The sequence below is a fragment of the Pocillopora damicornis genome, chromosome 12 (assembly GCF_964200805.1).
Source record: "Pocillopora damicornis chromosome 12, jaPocDami1.2, whole genome shotgun sequence".
NCBI lineage: Eukaryota > Metazoa > Cnidaria > Anthozoa > Scleractinia > Pocilloporidae > Pocillopora > Pocillopora damicornis.
In genome coordinates, this window is record NC_142681.1 from 12,572,670 (window position 1) to 12,594,511 (window position 21,842).

Genomic DNA, 21,842 nt, shown 5'->3' on the forward strand with positions numbered 1-21,842 from the left:
TTACTGGCCATGAAGACCGTTAAGGTAATCTCTGAGTGCATTACCCGCCGAGCTATTTTCATGAGTATCAAATCCTCTTGTATCGAGAACTGCACCTGTAGGAATGGAAAGCTATTAAAGACAACCGCATAAACATGACCTAATGAGATTTTATTTGAAATGGTGAAAGATACCCTTTTTTCTGTCAAGCATTTTTTTTTTTCAGATTAAGTAAGCAGGGAGAAAGTGATTACGTAAGAACGAATGAGTGAAGGAAGTAAAGAAACTGTGGTGCTGCGTCGGTGGGAAAGTATAACAGGGTAATTAAGTGTTATCAATTAATTTTCCCTTAATAATGAAACCTTGTGGGGTCTTACTTTCGAGGAAGGCAGATTGTCAACCTAACTCATACCCCCACTACGCGAGCGCGTGAACAGATGTCAATCGTTACGTACGACAAGTTAATAGAGTCAAGCGAAACGACTCAACTGACTGGGTACGAAACGAGCGTGGGTACGAAACGACCAGTAACCAATACAAACATTCTGCGACGGTTTTTAGGGTAAAACTGGGTGATTAGGACTAACCCAACTATTTAATTTTCATGTCTTTTGCGCAACCAGAAGTAGAGCATGTAAGAGGCTTAATTCCAAGGACATATCACAATAGCCCTCCTTTTTTGCCCGCTTTGAAAGCGCTAGACAGAGACGAGAGTTAAACAGGGGAGGTTTACTCAAGCGGCATAGTTCGTGGTACCTGTTGCTCCGTCCACAACAACAACGTTATATCCTCTGCTATGAGGAGAGTGATCTGTTCCATTCACCTTGATGTAAGCTTTGCCGCAGAAGTCTGCTCTTCCTTCATCCTCAAAACCCTCGCTTCGAACGTTAATATCCAAGACACGAACTGAAACGAGAAAAAAGAGAAGACTGATCATTACAACTCTTCCTTTTTCTTAAAATGAAAAGAAAAAAATGAAGAAAAAAAAAACCAAAAACAAACGAAAAACGAGAAGACTGATTATTGTCACCCTTCTTTTTATAGAAACAAAAGGGAAAAAAGACAAAACGAAACAAAACAAAAGAAACAATCAGAAAAACAACCCAAAGAGCACCTATACTTTTGGAGAAAAAAAAAATCTGTTTGTATGTCAGGAAGAAAATTCTGCACGCCTATTGGTTATGAGCACGTTAATTGATCCCAATCAGAAAAAAAAATTTAAATTAGCAGTAACATTTGAAATAGGTGAAGAAAGTTGAAATTAAATATATATGATATATATGTTTTAAGTAAGCAACCAGGTTGCTAAGCAAATCTTAAAATTGCGCCGTCTCTCATTGGAGACAATTTTTAAGAGTAGATTACTTTATTAAATCTTAAAAAGCGCTCAGTGTCGTAATCTGATTTACAATTTTCAATGGCGGAGATAAGAGTTATACGTCATCAGGAGCATGCTTTTCCTTTAGTCTTACCGGTTTCACAATTCCGGCTGGTAGAACCTGGTTTGCAAACACATTCATAATCGTCTTGACTGTATAATGGTCGACAGAATAAAGCTCCTTGCTGACAAGGATTGCTCATGCAGGGGCTCTGTTGAAAGAAGAAAATCGTAAAAAGAAAAAATTAACATTTAATCAAGACTCGAGAGGTGCACCGCACGACCAAACCTACAAGCGGAGGGATAAAGGGGATAAATCTTGAAGGAAACAGTTGGGTATGTGCGTGTGGTGTGCACGTGAAAGGGGGGGGGGGGGGGGTTGACAAGATATTTTGTTTTATCAACTGAGTTTGAAAAGCTAAGCGTTAGTCCAGAGTCATTCGCTTTGACGAAGGAATGACACTCGAAATCAGCTTTAAAACTCTTTACGGTGGCCAATTTGCAATACTAACCAAGAGAATCTCTTGTATGAACTCAGTCGGAGGGATAGTTCTTTGTACAATAACAAGGTCGTGTATGGCAGAATTTAATAATTTAATCCAAATGAGCCAAATCGAGCGAGAAACATCTCAGTCTGTAAGGTACAGTGTAGGTCACGGCTATTAATCCCCCCAGTAGTGCATGAAATCAAAGAATGGACGAAGTGCTTCACAACTTCGGCTAACGCTGGAAGAGTGTCTTATTTTCATATGCTTTTGGTTGTTAGGAAGCAACATGTATTATGCCGAAAAAATATAGCTTTGTTGAATTACCAAAACAAATAGCCTGACACCTGCCTTGATATTATAATGGTCGAAGGTCTCGTTGAGAGCCAAGTCATTCGGGTTTTGGAACTTGTCCGCGTTTAGTAACTCGCACTTGTGAGTTCCGTCAAGTGAAGCTGCAGCAAAATTGACTGAGTAACATTCCAGATGACTAACACAGCGATGAAGACACTCTTGGACTTTGTATACCCTTATAATGATTAGAACTGCGACATCAAGTCTTTGCAAAGGATTCTTCACAAAATTAGCGTAGTTTACACCGTATTGGCCTTCTCGTCTGAAGCTCTGAGCGGATATGAGCGTGTATATACCAATGGACAGCACGAATTTTATGTACGATTTGATCCTCTCCATTTGTCAGTAGCAGTTAAAAAAACTGAGTCAATGAAAGCTGTTGGTGAAGTGAAGATGAAAGTTTGTTTGTTAAACCTACCGCAGAAAATTTAAAATTAATGAAAATGTGTATGTATTCGCTTACCAGGAAGTTCCAATAAGATTGCGTAGTGTTCAATCAACAATTAATAATCAAGTATTATATACGCTGGTTGATCTTAATTAGAAATTTCCGTATTCACTTTCGACGGTGCCTGATGCGTCATTTGAAAAATGAAGAACTTTTGATTAGTTGCTTTCTTGCAAGGGGTGGATGATAAAATTTTAATTTCGTTTGCTGCTGCGGAGAAGGCCCAATATGGTCACAACGTGTCGGTCGCTTCTTTAATTATTAATCTTATTGGGAATACATCAATCTTTGTAATCACTAAATAGAATCTATAGAAAGTTATTGGACCACAATTTTCAATTTATGGAATGCACACGAAAATGACACGCGTCTTGCTGTCACCGATGAGCTGTTTCTTGTAATTTCTTAATCCGTGATGTCGTATGCTTAATTTCAACTTGTCCATGATGATTATCATGGGGATTGCTCACCAACCGCGTATGTTTTAATTTTAAGATTCACGACAACGATTAACATAATCCCTTCCAAAAATAAGACATGCGCAACGGCTACACAGAAGTCCAACTCAGTCGTGCACTGTGGGGAGAGGGGCTGAGAATCTGATATGAAGCTATCATGTCAATTGAGCGAGTCAAGGCTGTGGTAAAAAAGGCAATAATCTTCGCTGTCTTCGACCCTACGAGCGTTTCTCTCAGTGTAAGCAATTAGGGACCTTAAGCAGTCAGGACGACAACGCCAAGGAAAACTTCGATTAAAAAATGAATTTCTGCCTTAAATTAGAATTTCAAAAATGGCTGCATCTGTTCACCGTCTCATACGGTGCCACACCTCAACTTCAGCATAACGTATAAAAGAAGCTTTGAGTTCCAAATTGAAATTAAAATAATTTGCCGTCCCGGTTTCGGTTTCGTAGACGACGCAAATTGTGATAATTTCACGTTGTTACTTTGCATAGGACGGCTAAGAAATGTACAAAGTTTAAAAACGCACGTGCTGAGCTATTGTTCTGCCAATTAGATCTTTTGTTTTTCCACGTCCTCGTTGCCGTCGCCGTCATGGTTTGCTTAAGGTCCCTATTATCTACTGAATGGAGGTGCAGTTGTCATTTGCGATGTTTGCCATTTCACTAATGCAGCAGTGGGTCTGTTTTCTCTCTCTAGTCTATGTACATTCTTCTTTATGGTTCTCTGGGAAATTTCTTTTGTATGCATTTTTTCCTTTTAAATAATCCGCTGTCAATATATATCTATGAATGATAATTGAGTGACCGGCAGATAAATAAGGTTGTTACAAATTGCTCAATCGGAGGACTGTCGTTACCAAGTTACCAAGACTATTTAAACCAAGACTAGCTGTTTTTTTTTTTTTTAATTCGAAGAGCATTTTCCCCTGCAGTACTCGTCATATTTTTACTAGTTTTTTTTTTTTAAATTTTTTTCATTTTGTTATTGCTCTGGAAAACGTTTACTTTTACCCTGGTAAGGCGCGGTACTGCAAATGTCCTGGAAGGTTTTTCAGATTTTTTTTAACCCGATTTTTTTCTGTTATTATGCGCTGAATGTGGCATCAGAGGGGCCCAGAAACCTCCAGAAGCCTTATGGTTATGAAAAACAATGTCGCGTCATTTTAGATTGTTATACACGATGAATAGATTCAATATTAGGAGAGCTTCAAATTTTTAGTTTGTCATCAAAAAGCTATTAAAATAGGGAGAGGTTGGTGTAGGACGGAAAAGATTGACAAAATTACTCACAAGTTATTGTCTAGGCTCCTTAAAAAAGCCCATTCTGGTATACTGGTTGTGCTTCAGCCATCTCACTTACCCAAGTTATGATATGGGAAACACTTCAGTAACTTGACAGTCAGTATATCTGAAAGAAATCTTCCCAGCATTGTTCACATTGTTTAGTCATAGAGATTTTTACTAAGTTTTACTTTGGTATGAGTTGGGCGCAACAAACTTGGTAATAAGCATTTATATAGTATTAGAGTAAACAAGTCTTATGGCCTTATCAGGCCTTCGGCTTAAGGTATATGTCTTATGCTTCTCTTTTGTCTAAATATTACGGCAGAAGAGAAAAAGACATGTTGTGCTGCGATTTCTCACCCAGTTACAGGTAATAACAGCAATTTGCAAGGCGTTCAAGCGAAAAGAGTTTTTGATAACCTCAAAATTTTAAGATGAAGAAAACAAAATAAATTGTTAGTGTATTGTCCACGCCTCTGGGCACATAACAGAGGCAACTGACACTCTGTTTGGACTCTTTCACCCTCGAGGTCTCCAGAGTAATTCTCCTTGTCTTTCCTGTAATGTCCAGTGAGTGGCAAAAGAAGAAGACACGTCTCCGTTTAGTAGGTAGTCGGCTCTCCTTCTCCACTCAACATGATAAACAGAAACCTCTTAATTTATGTCTAAAAAGCTTATTGAAAGTCCCCCCCCCCCCTCAAATAATGTTGCCTGGTGGTGACCATTATTTAACACCAACACTGGCATAAAGGAACTTTGAAATTGGAAGAGGGAGAGACAAATGAGAGTTCTCGTAAAAAAAAGCTAAATAGTAGTCGAGCGTACTGAGGCTTTTGCTACTCATTGTTTTTCTAAGAATTAAATGGTTAGTAATTCCCCTCGTGGATCTTTTTGTTCAGTTCACCACTAGTCTTCTTGATGGTGTATTAATATTTTATTGATAAATTACTTCTTGGTAATCGTTGAGAGTGAAAGGGTTTAGGTGGCCAAATAAAAAGTGCTGTTGGTGAACTTACGGACTGTAAGTGAGCATAAGTAGTGAGCGAACATGAATTTTAGGTACGATTTCAGTTCATATGAATTGTAAATAATTATTTCGAGTTGTTTTTTACTTACAAAGGCCCCTCAATCCAGGGATGTAAATACGTTTCTTTGAGTCCATTTACTCCAGCTGAGGGTAACTTGTACAGTTTTCAGGGAAGTATTTCATGATTGTTATAATTGTAATATTTTCAATTTTTTAGAGACTGTTTGAAGTCTCGTAAATTATGAATTGCTGTATTCAGTCAGTTGGAAGATCTTCTACTCACATCTCTGAGTTTAAAATAAATTCTCCGTATTGCATTCTTTGTGTGAACAATTTCATTGATTTTCTCGAGCTAAAATTTCTGTGGGCTCGATCACGAACCTTCGTTCTGGAAATGAGCTTACGCTCCATTTTCCGTTTATCCCCCCTCCCTCAATCAAATTTCCTTCTCGGTAAGATCGAAGGACGAATCCGAGGAAACGGCCGAAGAGAGTCTACAGGTTATTTAGGTCTCTTGTACGCAATACGTTCAGTTGTCCTTGGCAGCATGCAGTCTTTCATCGGTCTCAATGAATGTGTTCATCTCGGATCTCTTCAGTTTTTTACTCAAAGTTCGTTGCCTTGTGAGTTCCCTGTAAATTTCATCATATGTAAAAAAAAGGAGGTTTCTTGTACTATATCTTTTCTGATTCCTGGCACAAAAAGGTTTCTGTTTATTAGGTTAATTTTCGGCCAACAAGCCCAACATTCGATCCTTATGAAGTGTTCAGGATCTTTGTCAATATAACCAATTGTTACATGATAAAATTACAATTATAGTTAATCTACAATATCGTAAGGGTTTCCTTGTATTGGTGCTGGAAAAAGGAATGGAAATATTATATTATTTTAAGCCATTTAATGCAAATTATAAAAAGGGCAGGTTGATTACTTCTTACTCCTTCTTGGAGGGTCTCAATGGGGTGATGGCTTTTACGGCTATCGGTTAAAATTTTGGCCAATTTCCGGCTAACGGTTAACACCTTTCCATTGTTTCCACCAGAGATATTTTTTACGGTTAACTTTTTTTACGACTAACGGTTAAAATTTGTCAATTTTTACGTCTAACGGCTAAATATTTTGGCCGTTTTACGGCTAACGGTTAACCCCATTGGGACCCTCTTCTTGGTGGTCTTATCTTAAAGGTTGAGTTTGGTCACGGTGTTTTTTGTGAGTTTGGTCACGTTCTCCTAGTGAGTTTAATCACGTTTTCCTCGTTGTGATCGTGAGGATGACATGAACTCGTGATAAGTCATGTTCTTAATTAAGTTAATTTTTTAGTCCAGGAAGAGTAAATCTCCCAGGTAATAGGTTGCGTTCGACACCTTCTTGTCCCCGGAGGTAATTTAAGGTGCAAACAGTTGATACCCCTCATGTTTCGCCACCAAAAGCAATTTGGGGGCGGTACTTGTGAGCGCCTCTCTTCTTTAACTCTTGTGACCAAGATGTTGTTATGTAACAATCTTTAAAGGTGATTTTCTCTTAAGATACCCTTTCAGGTATAAATAATACTCTGAACCAAGGTTATTTGTAATTTTTATATTATCGATCTCGTTTCTGTTCTAGCCGATCTCAACCGTAAAGATATGAAAATTAAGGAGAAATTGATTTTGTAACTGCGTAAACAACTCTAAGGTGCATACGTAGTATGTGGGAACTGTAATACGTAGTCAAGCGTGATTCGCTAGTTGAGATGGTGCGAAGACGATACAAGAAGATTGACGGCTTAGAAATGTCATCCACAGTGTCACCTTTATAAGCAGAGACTCTAGTTTTCCCTGTCAGATAGAAGCTAGTCCCCGTTGTATCAATTTGCGAAGAAAGAGAATAAAGAAGAATTAACCTATCAAACGACGAGTGTTAGAAAATTAATTTCTGATACAATATAACGTATTGAGTGAAATTCAAATACTGCCAATGGTCTCCAGTAACATAGACGCATAGTGGGCGAGAGTAGAACCTACTCCTCCACGTCTCGTAATTCGTTCTTCCCTAGTCGACGCCACACATGACTTTTAAACCACAGTGAGCGTGTAGACAATTGCCTTTCAGTTGACGTGGGAGGGAACTGTTCCAAGGACGGCCGTCGTTTCAATTCAGTTTCCTAAAAATGAAGTAACTAACGTTGAATTTGAAATTGTCTGGGCGTACTCTATGGGGTGGTAAAATGGACAAAATGCCTTTTGGAAATTTTCCTTCCTTATCCAAGCATAACTATGCCCTAAATTCAAGACTTTACTCCTCGATCTACACATATGACTCTAAGTAAGTAAAATAATTGATCCATCAGAAGTTGTGCGTATTGTGATTAAAAAGGAAGGTTCTACTGAATGGGCAAATTTTTCTCATTTAAAAATTATATTTCGATTGAATAATTATGTTGTACTTAGTAAGTAAGTAATATATTTATAAGTTCTAATGACATATCCAGTAAATGCGTGTACGTTTATATGCAATTGCTTAAGAGTGCCTCAAATGTTTCTTTGAGCACGCTGGCGGAGATTCTATGTGGTTTTTTTAAGGCGTGACATGCGTACATAGGAAATATCTAATAATAAAACGTTAAACTATCGCTATCAAAATGGTATAAAAAAGCTGGCTTGAGTATTAACTATGCTTTCGTCAAGATGTAAAGCACTTAAGAAGTTTGACGAGCTTTCAAGAGGTTTAAGTGAGTTCCTTCCGGTTGCGACCTGAGCAACTCTTACTCATCTCTGGTGCTCTACTAACCTCTAAACACTTTCTTTCTCAATGAACTTGGGCCAGTATAGAAATCAATAACTAATCGATAACCAAACACACCTGCCGATAACACAATGTTCGGAAATATTTCACTCGGTCCCTTTCCTCTGTTCGCACGTCTCTGTGTTATCCACTGAGGTTTGTTGCCCCAGCGTATCCAGCGAAAGCAAAAGATCCCCTGTGGTCCGGCTGTACAGGGTCAGTAGCGCCCAGTCCCTTGAGCGCATCAATCGCTGGCGACATGTGTCTTGAGCCCTCATCTTGAATAGCAACTAACACTATTTTACTGTGAGGGAAGAGAAGTAGTATTTATACTAATTTTGTGAGAGTTAAGAAGAGCCGGCAACTTATTAAACAAAAAATACAGAGCGTAAAATTAAAATCTCTTGTAGTAACGTGGATTTTCAAGTCATTTTCTTAGGGAAAAAAATTGCGCACTAACAAACTGATGTGTTTGAAATCAAGCATTGAGTTGATAGAAGTCCAAACAAAAGTTACAATGTATTGGAAATATAAGGCCACATAATATACCAATCATGGAAAAAATGTCCTAGATACATTTAATTAAAAACACTGACACTACAGACCCCTTACTCTCAATATCGTCTGTGCTACGTTGTGAAATTCAAAGCAGTTCGGGAGTAGTTACGAGTAATTCGAGCTTCTTTTAAAATTCTTGAAATTTGTCAATAAGCGAAGTTATGACGTCGATAACTCGAAAAATATTGATTTCAAAACACATAGATAAACTATATCTCAAGTAATTTGTTTCAGAAATGTTTGATTCCTTTTTGTAGGACTTTAGGTTTGCTCCACACTATCAGTTTGATATCGATTACAATTCCACTAAAAACTGCAAGTTGAAGGTGTTTCTCAGGAACTTGGAGAGTTGCTTTGGTAGCCTTAGAGACTCAACGTGTTCAGACCCGATCTGACTTTTTCTTGAATGAAAGCATTTTCAAGGATATGCACTTATGCTAGTACCAGTCTCTTCGAAAATTGCCATTTAAGAATGAAACTATTTTATGGCGCATTAAACATAACTTACTGGCCATGAAGACCGTTAAGGTAATCTCTGAGTGCATTACCCGCCGAGCTATTTTCATGAGTATCAAATCCTCTTGTATCGAGAACTGCACCTGTAGGAATGGAAAGCTATTAAAGACAACCGCATAAACATGACCTAATGAGATTTTATTTGAAATTGTGAAAGATACCCTTTTTTCTGTCAAGCAATTTTTTTTTTCAGATTAAGTAAGCAGGGAGAAAGTGATTACGTAAGAACGAATGAGTGAAGGAAGTAAAGAAACTGTGGTGCTGCGTCGGTGGGAAAGTATAACAGGGTAATTAAGTGTTATCAATTAATTTTCCCTTAATAATGAAACCTTGTGGGGTCTTACTTTTCCACTAATTTCGAGGAAGGCAGATTGTCAACCTAACTCATACCCCCACTACGCGAGTGCATGAACAGATGTCAATCGTTACGTACGACAAGTTAACAGAGTCAAGCGAAACGACTCAACTGACTGGGTACGAAACGAGCGTGGGTACGAAACGACCAGTAACCAATACAAACATTCTGCGACGGTTTTTAGGGTAAAACTGGGTGATTAGGGCCAACCCAACTATTTAATTTTCATGTCTCTTGCGCAACCAGAAGCAGAGCATGTAAGAGGCTTAATTCCAAGGACTTATCACAATAGCCCTTTTCTTTTGCCCGCTTTGAAAGCGCTAGACAGAGACGAGAGTTAAACAGGGGAGGTTTACTCAAGCGGCATAGTTCGTGGTACCTGTTGCTCCGTCCACAACAACAACGTTATATCCTCTGCTATGAGGAGAGTGATCTGTTCCATTCACCTTGATGTAAGCTTTGCCGCAGAAGTCTGCTCTTCCTTCATCCTCACAACCCTCGCTTCGAACGTGAATATCCAAGACACGAACTGAAACGAGAAAAAAGAGAAGACTGATCATTACAACTCTTCCTTTTTCTTAAAATGAAAAGAAAAAAATGAAGAAAAAAAAACCAAAAACAAACGAAAAACGAGACTGATTATTGTAACCCTTCTTTTTATAGAAACAAAAGGGAAAAAAGACAAAACGAAAACAAAACAAAAGAAACAATCAGAAAAACAACCCAAAAAGCACCTATACTTTTGGAGAAAAAAAAATCTGTTTGTATGTCAGGAAGAAAATTCTGCACGCTTTTTGGTTATGAGCGCGTTAATTGATCCCAATCAGAAAAAAAAAATTTAAATTAGCAGTAACATTTGAAATAGGTGAAGAAAGTTGAAATTAAATATATATGATATATATGTTTTAAGTAAGCAACCAGGTTGCTAAGCAAATCTTAAAATTGCGCTGTCTCTCATTGGAGACAATTTTTTAGGGGGGGTTACATGATCAAATCTTAAAAAGCGCTCAGTGTCGTAACCTGATTTACAATTTTCAATGACGGAGATAAGAGTTATACGGCATCAGGAGCATGCTTTTCCTTTAGTCTTACCGGTTTCACAATTCCGGCTGGTAGAACCTGGTTTGCAAACACATTCATAATCGTTTTGACTGTATAATGGTCGACAGAATGAAGCTCCTTGCTGACAAGGGTTGTTCATGCAGGGGCTCTGTTGAAAGAAAAAATCGTAAAAAGAAAAAAAGTTAACATTTAAGCAAGACTCGAGAGGTGCACTGCACGCCCAAACCTACAAGCGGAGGGATAAAGAAAGGGGGTAAATCTCGAAGGAAACAGTTGGGTGTGTGCGTGTAGTGTGTACGTGGGGCCGGGGGGGGGGATTAGGAGTGGGCGAAGGGGGGTTTGACAAGATATTTGGTTTTTATCAACTAAGTTTAAAAAGCTGAGCGTTAATCCAAAGTCATTCGCTTTGACGAAGGACTGACGCTCGAAATCAGCTTTAAAATTCTTTACGGTGACCAATTTACAATACTAACCAAGAGAATCTCTTGTATGAACTCAGTGGAGGGATAGTTCTTTGTACAATAACAAGGTCGTGTATGGCAAAATTTAATAATTTAATCCGAATGAGCCAAATCGAACGACAAACATCTCAGTCTGTAAGGTACAGTGTAGGTCACGGCCATTAATCCCCCCAGTAGTGCATGAAATCAAAGAATGGACGAAGTGCTTTACAACTTCGGCTAACGCTGGCAGTGTCTTATTTTTTTCTATGCTTTTGGTTGTTAGGAAGCAACATGTATTATGCCGAAAAAACACAGCTTAGTTCAATTACCAAAACAAATAGCCTGACACCTGCCTTGATATTATAATGGTCGAAGGTCGCGTTGTGAATCAAGTCATTCGGTTTTTGGAATTTGTCCGCGTTTAGTAACTCGCACTTGTGAGTTCCGTCAAGTGAAGCTGCAGCAAAATTGACTGAGTAACATTCCAGATGACTAACACAGTGACGAAGACGCTCTTGGACTTTGTATACCCTTATAATGATTAGAACTGCGACATCAAGTCTTTGCAAAGGATTCTTCACAAAACTAGCGTAGTTTACACCGTATTGGCCTTCTCGTCTGAAGGTCTGAGCGGATATGAGCGTGTATATACCAATGGACAGCACGAGTTTTATGTACGATTTGATCCTCTCCATTTGTCAGTAGCAGTTAAAAACTGAGTCAGTGAAAGCTGTGGTTAAAGTGAAGATTAAAGGTTTGTTGTTGAACCTACCGCAGAAAAATTAATTAAAATGTGTTTTTTTCGCTTGACAAGAAAGTTCCAATGAGGTTGCGTAGTGTTCAATCAACAATTAATAATCAAGTGTTATATACGAAGGTAAACAATTAGGGACCTTAAGCAGTCAGGACGACAACGCCGATTAATTTCTGCCTTAAATTAGAATTTCAAAAATAGCTGCATTTGTTTATCGTCTCATACGGTGCCACACCTCAACTTCAGCATAACGTATAAAAGAAGCGTTGAGTTCCAAATGGAAATTAAAATAATTTGCCGTTGCGGTTTCGGTTTCGTAGAAATGTACAAAGTTTTCAAACGCACGTGCTGAGCTATTGTTCTGCCAATTAGATCTTTTGTTTTTCCACGTCCTCGTTACCGTCGCCGTCGTGGCTTGCTTAAGGTCCCTATTTCCTACTGAATGGAGGTGTAGTTGTCATTTGCGATGTTTGCCATTTCACTAGTGCAGCAGTGGGTCTGTTTTCTCCCTCTTGTCTATGTACATTCTTCCTTATGGTTCTCTGCGAAATTTCTTTTGCATGAACTTTTTCCTTTTAAACAATTCGCTGTCAATATCTATGAATGATAATTTATGACCGGCAGATGAATAGGTTGTTTTACATTGCTAAATTGGAGGACTGTCGTTACCAAGTTATCACGACTACTGAGGTTTTTTTTTTTAAACCAAGAGTAGATGTTTTTTTTTTTAAATTTATTTTCGAAGAGCATTTTCCCCTGTATTGTAGAAGTATTCGTCATTTTTTTACTAGTTTCTTTTTTTTATTTTTTAAAATTTTTTAAAGTTTTTTTATTGCTCTGGAAAACGTTTTACTTTTACCCTGGTACGGCGCGGTACTGCAAATGTCCTGGAAGGTTTATCATATTTTCCGTAACCCAATTTTTCCGCTTGTTATTATGCGCTAAATGTGGCATCAGAGGGGCCCAGAAACCTCCAGAAGCCTTCTGTTTATGAAAAACAATGTCGCGACATTTTAGATTGTTGTACACGATGAATAGATTCAATATTAGGAGAGCTTCAAATTTTTAGTTTGGCATCAAAAAGGTATTAATAGGGAAGGGTTGGTGTCGGACGGAAAAGATTAACAAGATTACTCACAAGTTATTGTTTAGGCACCTTAAAAGAGCCCATTCTGGTATACTGGTTATGCTTCAACCATCTCTCTTCCCCAAGTTTTGATATGGGAAACACTTCAGTAACCTGAAAGTCAGTATATCTTAAAGAAATCTTTCCAGCCTCTTTCCTTGTAATTTCACATTGTGTAGTCATTGAGTTTTTTTACTAAGTTTTACTTTGGTATGAGTTGGGCGCAACAAATTTGGTAATAAACATTTATTTAAGCACGAAAGAAGTGTAGGGAGAAACACGAGACGTAGTCGAGTGTTTCTCCCCACTTCTTGAGTGCTTTAGCCGCTTCCTAAGTGCTTTATAACAGAACAGAGCACAGTCAAGGCTTCTCTATTTGTTTTATAATAAAGAATCCATTAAATTCTCCAAGCATTACTTTCAATTACTCAATTTTCAAAACAAACTTTATTTCCAAAGGGAACAACAGTGTCGTCAGCATGCTCTATACTCTCATAAAGCACGCTACAATAAGCCAATCAGAATCCCTGTTAGAATGGTTCAAATAATCTGATTGGCTGTACAAGACTAGAGCTGTCAAAAGTGTCAAACCATCAAAGTTCAAAATACCAAAGTTCACATTCTGCGATAGTTTACAAACTGAAATAGATCGGCAGGTTGAGTTTAACACTTTTGCCTGAAGTTTTTAAGTCTATAATACAGAATCTTGAAGTGAAATGTGCAGTGAAATTCAGCCGAATTATGGCTCATGAAAACACGCGAGTGTTTTCACATGACAAGGTAGAAAACAAACTGTTCAAGGCGAGTGTTTTTTTTGAATGAACGACTGCCGAATTCACTGGAACATGAAAATCGCTCGGGATGACAGCGCTGCAAAACTCGGCTGCAGTGACTGATGTAACTTTCCACTCAATGCATCGGAAAGGATATCAGAGCAAGCTTTTATTTTTTCACTCGAAGGGCGGCCGATGTAGTTTCTGAGGCTTGCTTTACTGTGATGACCGGAGATCGCCGTGATGAGCGAGCCGCAATGGACTTCAGCATGATCATATTCGCTCTGACACTGTCATGATTAGTATGAATTTTAACAGTTATGCCAGTTTGGTTATATTTTTCATCATTTCTGTTTTGTTCTGTTTTGTTTTTGAACACTGAACTTTATGTACTATACGAGTGTTAGCTGTGTTTGATTTTTATTACCGTACATAAGCTTGCAATCTAACTGAGCGTGAAAATCTTTAAAACTCGGAATGTCTATTTTGTTTTTCCTTTGAGGATTTTCGTATCTGCTCACGTTTTAATAACGTAGATCACGACGCCTGGTATGTTTACAAACGTTTGTTTGGTTCCTCTGTTGTTCCTTGCCGGCTCGCTTGTTCCGAAATCTCACTTTCAATCATTGGAAAAAAGCTAAAAAGAAGTCCCGGAAAAGGTAGAACATAGTACAATTTGGCAGATGGCGCGACAGCTTTAGCTCAGCTCTATGCTCTATACTCTCACAGTGCATGCTCTTTCAGCCAATGACAGCGCGCGTAATATCCGAACTTTATTATAAATAGTTTTAGAGCAAGCAAGTCTTATGGCCTTATCAGGCCTTCGGCTTAAGTTATATGTCTTATGCTTCTCCTTTGTCTAAATATTACGGCAGATGAGACAAAGACATGTTCTGCTGCGATTTCTTACTCAGTAATAGATAGTAACAGCAATTTGCAAGGCGTTCAAGCGAAAAGAGTGTTTGATTACCTCAAAACTTTAAGATGAAGGAAACAAAATAAACTGTAAGTGTATTGTCCACGCCTCTGGGCACATAACAGAGGCAACTGACACTCTCTTTTGACTCTTTCACCCGCGCGGTTTCCAGAGTAATTCTCCTTGCCTCTCCGGTAACGTTCCAATGAGTGACAAAAAAAGATGACACGTCTCCCTTCAGTAGGTAGTCGGCAACTCTCCACTCAACATAATAAACAGAAACCTCTTAATTTATGTCTAAAAAGTTTATTGAAAGTCCCGTCCCCCCTCTCCCCCCAAACAATGTTGCCTGGTGGTGACCATTATTTAACACCAGCACTAGCATTAAGGAACTTTGAAATTGGGAGAAAGAGAGACAAATGGGAATTGTCGTTAAAAAAAAAAGCTAAATAGTAGTTGAGCGTAATAAGGCTTTGTCTACTCATTGTTGTTCTAAGAATTAAATGTTAAGTAATTCCCCTCGTGGATCTTTTTGTTCGTTTCACCACAAGTCTTATTGATAAATTACTTCTGGGTAATCGTTGAGAGTGAAAGGGTTTAGGTGGCCAACTAAAAAGTGCTGTTGGTGAACTTACGGGCTGTAAGCTTACGGGCTGTAAGTGAACATAAGTAGTAAACGAGCATGAATTTAGGCACGATATCAGTTCAAACGAATTGTAAATAATTATTTCGAGTTGTTTTTTACTTACAAAGGCCCCTCAATCCAGGGATATAAATACGTTTCTTTGAGTCCATTTACTCCAGCTGAGAGTAACTTGTACAGTTTTCAGGGAGGTATTTCATGATTGTTATAATTGTAATATTTTCAATTTTTTAGAGACTGTTTGAAGTCTCGTAAATTATGAATTGCTGTATTCAGTCAGTTGGAAGACCTTCTACTCACATCTCTGAGTTTAAAATAAAGTCTCCGTATTGCATTCTTTGTGTGAACAATTTCATTGATTTTCTCGAGCTAAAATTTCCGTGGGCCCAATCACGAACCTTCGTTCTGGAAATGAGCTTACGCTCCATTTTCCGTTTATCCCCCCCTCCCCCAACCAAATTTCCTTCTCGGTACGATCGAAGAACGAATCCGAGGAAACGGCCGAAGATAGTCCACAGGTTATTTAGGTCACTTATACGCAATACGTTCAGTTGTCCTTGGCAGCATGCAGTCTTTCATCGGTCTCAATGAATGCGTTCATCTCGGATCTCTTCAGTTTTTTACTCAAAGTTCATTGCCTTGTGAGTTCTCTGTAAATTCATCATATGTGAAAAAGGAGTTTTCTTGTACTATCTCTTTTCTGATTCCTGGCACAAAAAGATTTCTGTTTATTAGGTTAATTTTCGGCCAACAAGCCCAACATTCGATCCTTATATAGTGTACAGGATCTTCGTTAATATAACCAATATAACGTATTGAGTGAAATTCAAATACTGCCAATAGTCTCCAGTAACATAGACGCATAGTGGGCGAGAGTAGAACCTACTCCTCCACGTCTCGTGATTCGTTCTTCGCCAGTTGACGCCACACATGACTTTTAAACCACAGTGAGCGTGTGGACAATTGCCTTTCAGTTAACGTGGGAGGGAACTGTTCCAAGGACGGCCGTCGTTTCAATTCAGTTTCCTAAAAATGAAGTAAATGACGTTGAATTTGAAATTGTCTGGGCGTACTCTATGGGGTGGTAAAATGGACAAAATGCCTTTTGGAAATTTTCCTTCCCTATCCAAGCATAACTATGCCCTGAATTCAAGATTTTACTCCTGAATCTACACGTATGACTCTAACTAAGTAAAATAATTGATCCATTAGAAGTTGTGCGTATTGTGATTAAAAGGGAAGGTTCTACTGAATGAGCAAATTTTTCTCATTTAAAAATTATATTTCGATTGAATAATTATGTTGTACTTAGTAAGTAAGTAATATATTTATATACATATCCGGTAAATGCGTGTACGTTTATATGCAATTGCTCGAGAGTGCCTCAAATGTTTCATTTAGCACGCTGGCGGAGATTCTTTGTGGTTGTACGAAGGCGTGACATGCGTACATATGGTATAAAAAAGCTGGCTCGAGTATTAACTGTGCTTTCGTCAAGATGTTACGCACTAAAAAGTTTGACGAGCTTTCAAGAGGTTTAAGTGGGTTCCTTTCGGTTGCGACCAGAGCAACTCTTACTCACTCTCGTGCTCTACAAACAAACAGTGGGCCAGTATATAAATCAATAACTAATTGATAATCAAACACGCCTGCCGATAACGCAATTTTCGGAAATATTTCACTCGGTCCCTGTCCTTTGTCCGCACGTCTCTGTGTTATCCACTGAGGTTTGTTTGCTCCAGCGTATCCAGCGAAAGCAAAAGATCCCCTATCGTCCGGCTGTACAGGGTCGGTAGCGCCCAGTCTCTTGAGCGCATCAATCGCTGGCGACATGTGAATTGAGCCCTCATCTTGAATAGCAACTAACACTATTTTACTGTGAGGGAAGAGAAGTGATATTTATATTAATTTTGTGAGAGCTAAGAAGGGCCGACATGTTATTAAACAGGAAATACAGAGCGTAAAATTAAAATCTCTTGTAGTTACGTGGATTTTAAAATCAATTTTTGAGGGAAAAAAAATTGCGCACTAACAAACTGATGTGTATGAAATCAAGCATTGAGTTGACAGAAGTCCAAACAAAAGTTACAATGTATTGGAAATATAAGGCCACATAATATACTAATCATGGAAAAAAAATGTCCTAAATACATTTAATTAAAAACACTGACACTACAGGCCCCTTACTATCAATATCGTCTGTGCTGCGTTGTGAAATTCAAAGCGGTTCGGGAGTAATTACGAGTAATTCGAGGTGTTTTTAAAATTCTTGAAATTTATCAATAAGCGAAGTTATGACGTCGTTAACACAAAAAATATTGATCTCAAAACACGTAGATAAACTATATCTCAAGTAATTTGTTTCAGAAATGTTTGATTCCTTTTTGTAGGACTTTAGGTTTGCTCCACACTATCAGTTTGATATCGATTACAATTCAACTAAAAACTGAAAGTTGAAGGTGTTTCTTAGGAACCTGGAGCGTTGCTCTGGTAGCCTTAGATTTAACAAAAGAGACTCAACATGTTCAGACTCGATCTGACATTTTCCTGAATGAAAGCATTTTCAAGGATATGCACTTATGCTAGTACCAGTCTCTTGGAAAATTGCCATTTAAGAATGAAACTATTATATGGCGCATGAAACATAACTTACTGGCCATGAAGACCGTTAAGGTAATCTCTGAGTCTATTACCCGCCAAGCTATCTTCATAAGTATCAAATCCTCTTGTACCGAGAACTGCACCTGTAGGAATGGAAAGCTATTAAAGACAACCGCATAAACATGACCTAATGAGATTTTATTTGAAACTGTGAAAGATACCCTTTTTTCTGTCAAGCCATTTTTTTCCAGATTGAGTAAGCAGGGGGAAAGTGATTACGTAAGAACGAATGAGTGAAGGAAGTAAAGAAACTGTGGTGCTGCGTCGGTGGGAAAGTATAACAGGGTAATTAAGTATTATCAACTGAGTTGATAACGTAAATTAGCCACCGTAAAGAGTTTCGACGTCTCGTGCGTTAGCCCTTCGTCAGAGCGGTTTGAGGAATTGTGGATTGTGTGTGGGTTTATATGCAGAAAATGGAGCTACGCTATTGGTAGGAATATGATTACAAGAAAACAAGAATAAATTAGCATATGGCAGTTTCTAACGCTAGAAACGTCAGCCTTAAAACTCTTTACGGTGGCCAATTTACGTTATAAACTCATTCAATAACACTATATTACGACGTAAGGAAGAGCTCGAAGTGTGAGTGCCACCCCCTTTGCGTTTGTTGAATAGCTCGCAGCCAGTATTTCGTTCGAGCCCTGGACAGTGATCTAAGGATAAAAAGAAGGCGTGTGCAGAGAATTAATTTTCCCTTAATAATTAAACCCTCTGGGGTCTTACTTTTCCACTAGTTTCGAGGAAGGCAGAGTGTCAACCTAATTCATACCCCTATTTATATTTAAGAACAAATGAATGGAGCCCCGCTGCCATTCCTCTTGTTGGGTGTGCGCTATTCTAAAGGTATCCTGTCATTTCGTGCCCACGGTCATTTTGGACCCAAATGCGGTCGATTCGTACCTTAGTTTGAGTCGTTTCGTAACCAAACCGCTGGTTTAATTATTCATATATTTGAAAATATATGAGAATTAAAGTCAGAGTTAAACAGGGGAGGTTTACTCAAACGGCATGGTTCATGGTACCTGTTGCTCCGTCCACAACAACAACGTTATATCCTCTGCTGTGAGGAGAGTGATCTGTTCCATTCACCTTGATGTAAGCTTTGCCGCAGGGGTCTGCTCTTCCTGCATCCTCACAACCCTCGCTTCGAACGTGGATATCCAAGACACGAACTGAAACGAGAAAAAAGAGAAGACTGATTATGGCAACTCTTCCTTTATCTTAAAGTGAAAAGAAAAAAATGAAGAAACAAAAAGAAAAAAATGCAAACAGAAAAAAAAAACAAAACAACGAAAAACGAGAAGACTGATTATTGTAACCCTTCTTTTTATAGAAACAAAAGGGCAAAAAGACAAAACGAAAACAAAGAATTGAAACAATCAGAAAAACAAACCAAAAAGGCATCTATAATTTTGGAAAAAAAAATCTGTTAGTATGTCAGGAAGAAAATTCTGCACACTTATTGGTTATGAGCACGTTAATTGATCCCAAATAGAAAAAAAAAATTTAAATGAGGAGTAACATTTGAAATGAGTGAAAAAAGTTGAAATTTAATACATATGATAAATTTGTAATTAAATGGCTTTGAATGCAATTTAAATCAACGAAAAAGCTCGTATAATATTTTTTAAAAAAAAAAAACAAGCCCGTACACAAATTGAGAAGGGATGAATCCACTGTACTTCAAATCTACTGACTCAGATGAAATATGCAATATGATGGACTGTGAATTTCATTTCCAATCCTAAACTTCTCAGCTCCTGTAGCCTTAAGGGATAAAGCATCATTATAATTAGCGCGGGTACTAAGTACTTACCAGTCTCACAGCTTACTCCTTCAGTCCAAACGGGACATGCGCAGATGTATCTATTAATCTGATCAGTGCAAGTACCCCCGTTTAAACAGGGATTACTGGAGCACTCGTTGATGTCTGGGTAAAAATGCATGTTTAGAGATCATTAGAAACACGGTTCAGGATCCTTTCTTTAGGATCTAATAATGAACAAGGAGAAGTGGACATCACAAATGACATATTTCTTATCTATTGACTTCGCCATTCGAATAGTTTATTAACTTCGTGCCATGTTATGGGATTCCAAAGAATAAATTGAACCTAATGTTCAAGTGCTACCCACAACAGTTCCTGCTCTGGTAATCACATTGCTTGAGTCTGGAATGTTTCAAGTAAGCAACCAGATTGCTAAGCAAATTTTAAAATTGCGCTGTCTCTCATTGAAGACAATTTTGAAGAGTAGATTACTCTATCAAATCTTAAAAAGCGCTCAGCGTCGTAATCTGATTTACAATTTTCAATGACGGAGATAAGAGTTATACGTCATCAGGAGCATGCTTTTCCTTTAGACTTACCGGTTTCACAATTCCGGCTGGTAAAACCTGGTTTGCAAACACATTCATAATCGTCTTGACTGTATAATGGTCGACAGAATAAAGCTCCTTGCTGACAAGGGTTGCTCATGCAGGAGCTCTGTTGAAAAAAATCGTACAAGAAAAAATTAACATTTAATCAAGACTCGAGAGGTGCACCGCACGGCCAAACCTACAAGCGGAGGGATAAAGAAAGGGGGTAAATCTCGAAGGAAACAGTTGGGTGTGTGCGTGTAGTGTGTACGTCTGGGGGGGGGGGACGGGGGTTTGACAAGATATTTGGTTTTATCAACTGAGTTTAAAAAGCTGAGCGTTAGTCCAGAGTCATTCGCTTTGACGAAAGACTGACGCTCGAAATCAGCTTTAAAACTCTTTACGGTGGCCAATTTGCAATACTAACCAAGAGAATCTCTTGTATGAACTCAATCGGAGGGATAGTTCTTTGTACAATAACAAGGTCGTGTATGTCAAAATTTAATAATTTAATCCAAATGAGCCAAATCGAACGACAAACATCTCAGTCTGTAAGGTACTGTGTATGTCACAGCCATTAATCCCCCCAGTAGTGCATGAAATCAAAGAATGGACGAAGTGCTTAACAACTTCGGCTAACGCTGACAGTGTTTTATTTTTTTCTATGCTTTTGGTTGTTAGGAAGCAACATTTATTATGCCGAAAAAACACAGCTTAGTTCAATTACCAAAACAAATAGCCTGACACCTGCCTTGATATTATAATGGTCGAAGGTCTCGTTGAGAGCCAAGTCATTCTGGAACTTGTCCGCGTTTAGTAACTCGCACTTGTGAGTTCCGTCAAGTGAAGCTGCAGCAAAATTGACTGAGTAACATTCCAGATGACTAACACAGCGATGAAGACACTCTTGGACTTTGTATACCCTTATAATGATTAGAACTGCGACATCAAGTCTTTGCAAAGGATTCTTCACAAAACTAGCGTAGTTTACACCGTATTGGCCTTCTCGTCTGAAGGTCTGAGCGGATATTAGCGTGTATATACCAATGGACAGCACGAATGTTATGTACGATTTGATCCTCTCCATTTGTGAGTAGCAGTTAAAAAAACTGAGTCAATGAAAGCTTTTGGTGAAGTGAAGATGAAGGTTTGTTTGTTAAACCTACCACAGAAAAATTAATTACCGTGAGTTTGAAAACTAATGGAACTATTCTCTACCTTGTATTCATTAAATAGCCAAGAGTAACTACAAATGGAGCACATTCGTAGGGTCTCTTGCCTCCTGTACTCTTCTTACTCGGGATGACACTCGAGACGTTTGTCTTTGACAATGCATGCATGACCTCGGTAAGAGAAAGTGGTAGATTGAGAACCTGTGAATTATTACTGTGTGAAACGCCACATAAACGCAGAAAATATCGTCGGGCAGCGGATATCTACAAACATTAGGCTATCGACATTGCTGATCCTGGCAGTATGCAAGACGTGTTCGT

At 38.4% G+C, this 21,842-nt stretch overlaps 1 pseudogene across 1 annotated transcript in view; it reads right to left on the minus strand.

The window, feature by feature from the left end:
• LOC149036542 (uncharacterized) overlaps window positions 1-21,511 on the minus strand; it is a 26,691-nt pseudogene extending 5,180 nt beyond the window's left edge. The window contains exons 1-14 of the transcript XR_016181440.1: window positions 21,101-21,511; window positions 20,359-20,476; window positions 19,808-19,921; window positions 19,014-19,163; window positions 17,981-18,071; window positions 16,927-17,203; window positions 10,703-10,820; window positions 9,990-10,187; window positions 9,248-9,338; window positions 8,188-8,485; window positions 2,194-2,537; window positions 1,452-1,569; window positions 736-885; window positions 5-95 (exon numbers count right to left, since the gene is read on the minus strand). The product of XR_016181440.1 is annotated as an uncharacterized LOC149036542 (transcript). The remainder of the gene's footprint in view (window positions 1-4; window positions 96-735; window positions 886-1,451; window positions 1,570-2,193; window positions 2,538-8,187; window positions 8,486-9,247; window positions 9,339-9,989; window positions 10,188-10,702; window positions 10,821-16,926; window positions 17,204-17,980; window positions 18,072-19,013; window positions 19,164-19,807; window positions 19,922-20,358; window positions 20,477-21,100) is intronic.
• Window positions 21,512-21,842: the final 331 nt, after the last annotated feature.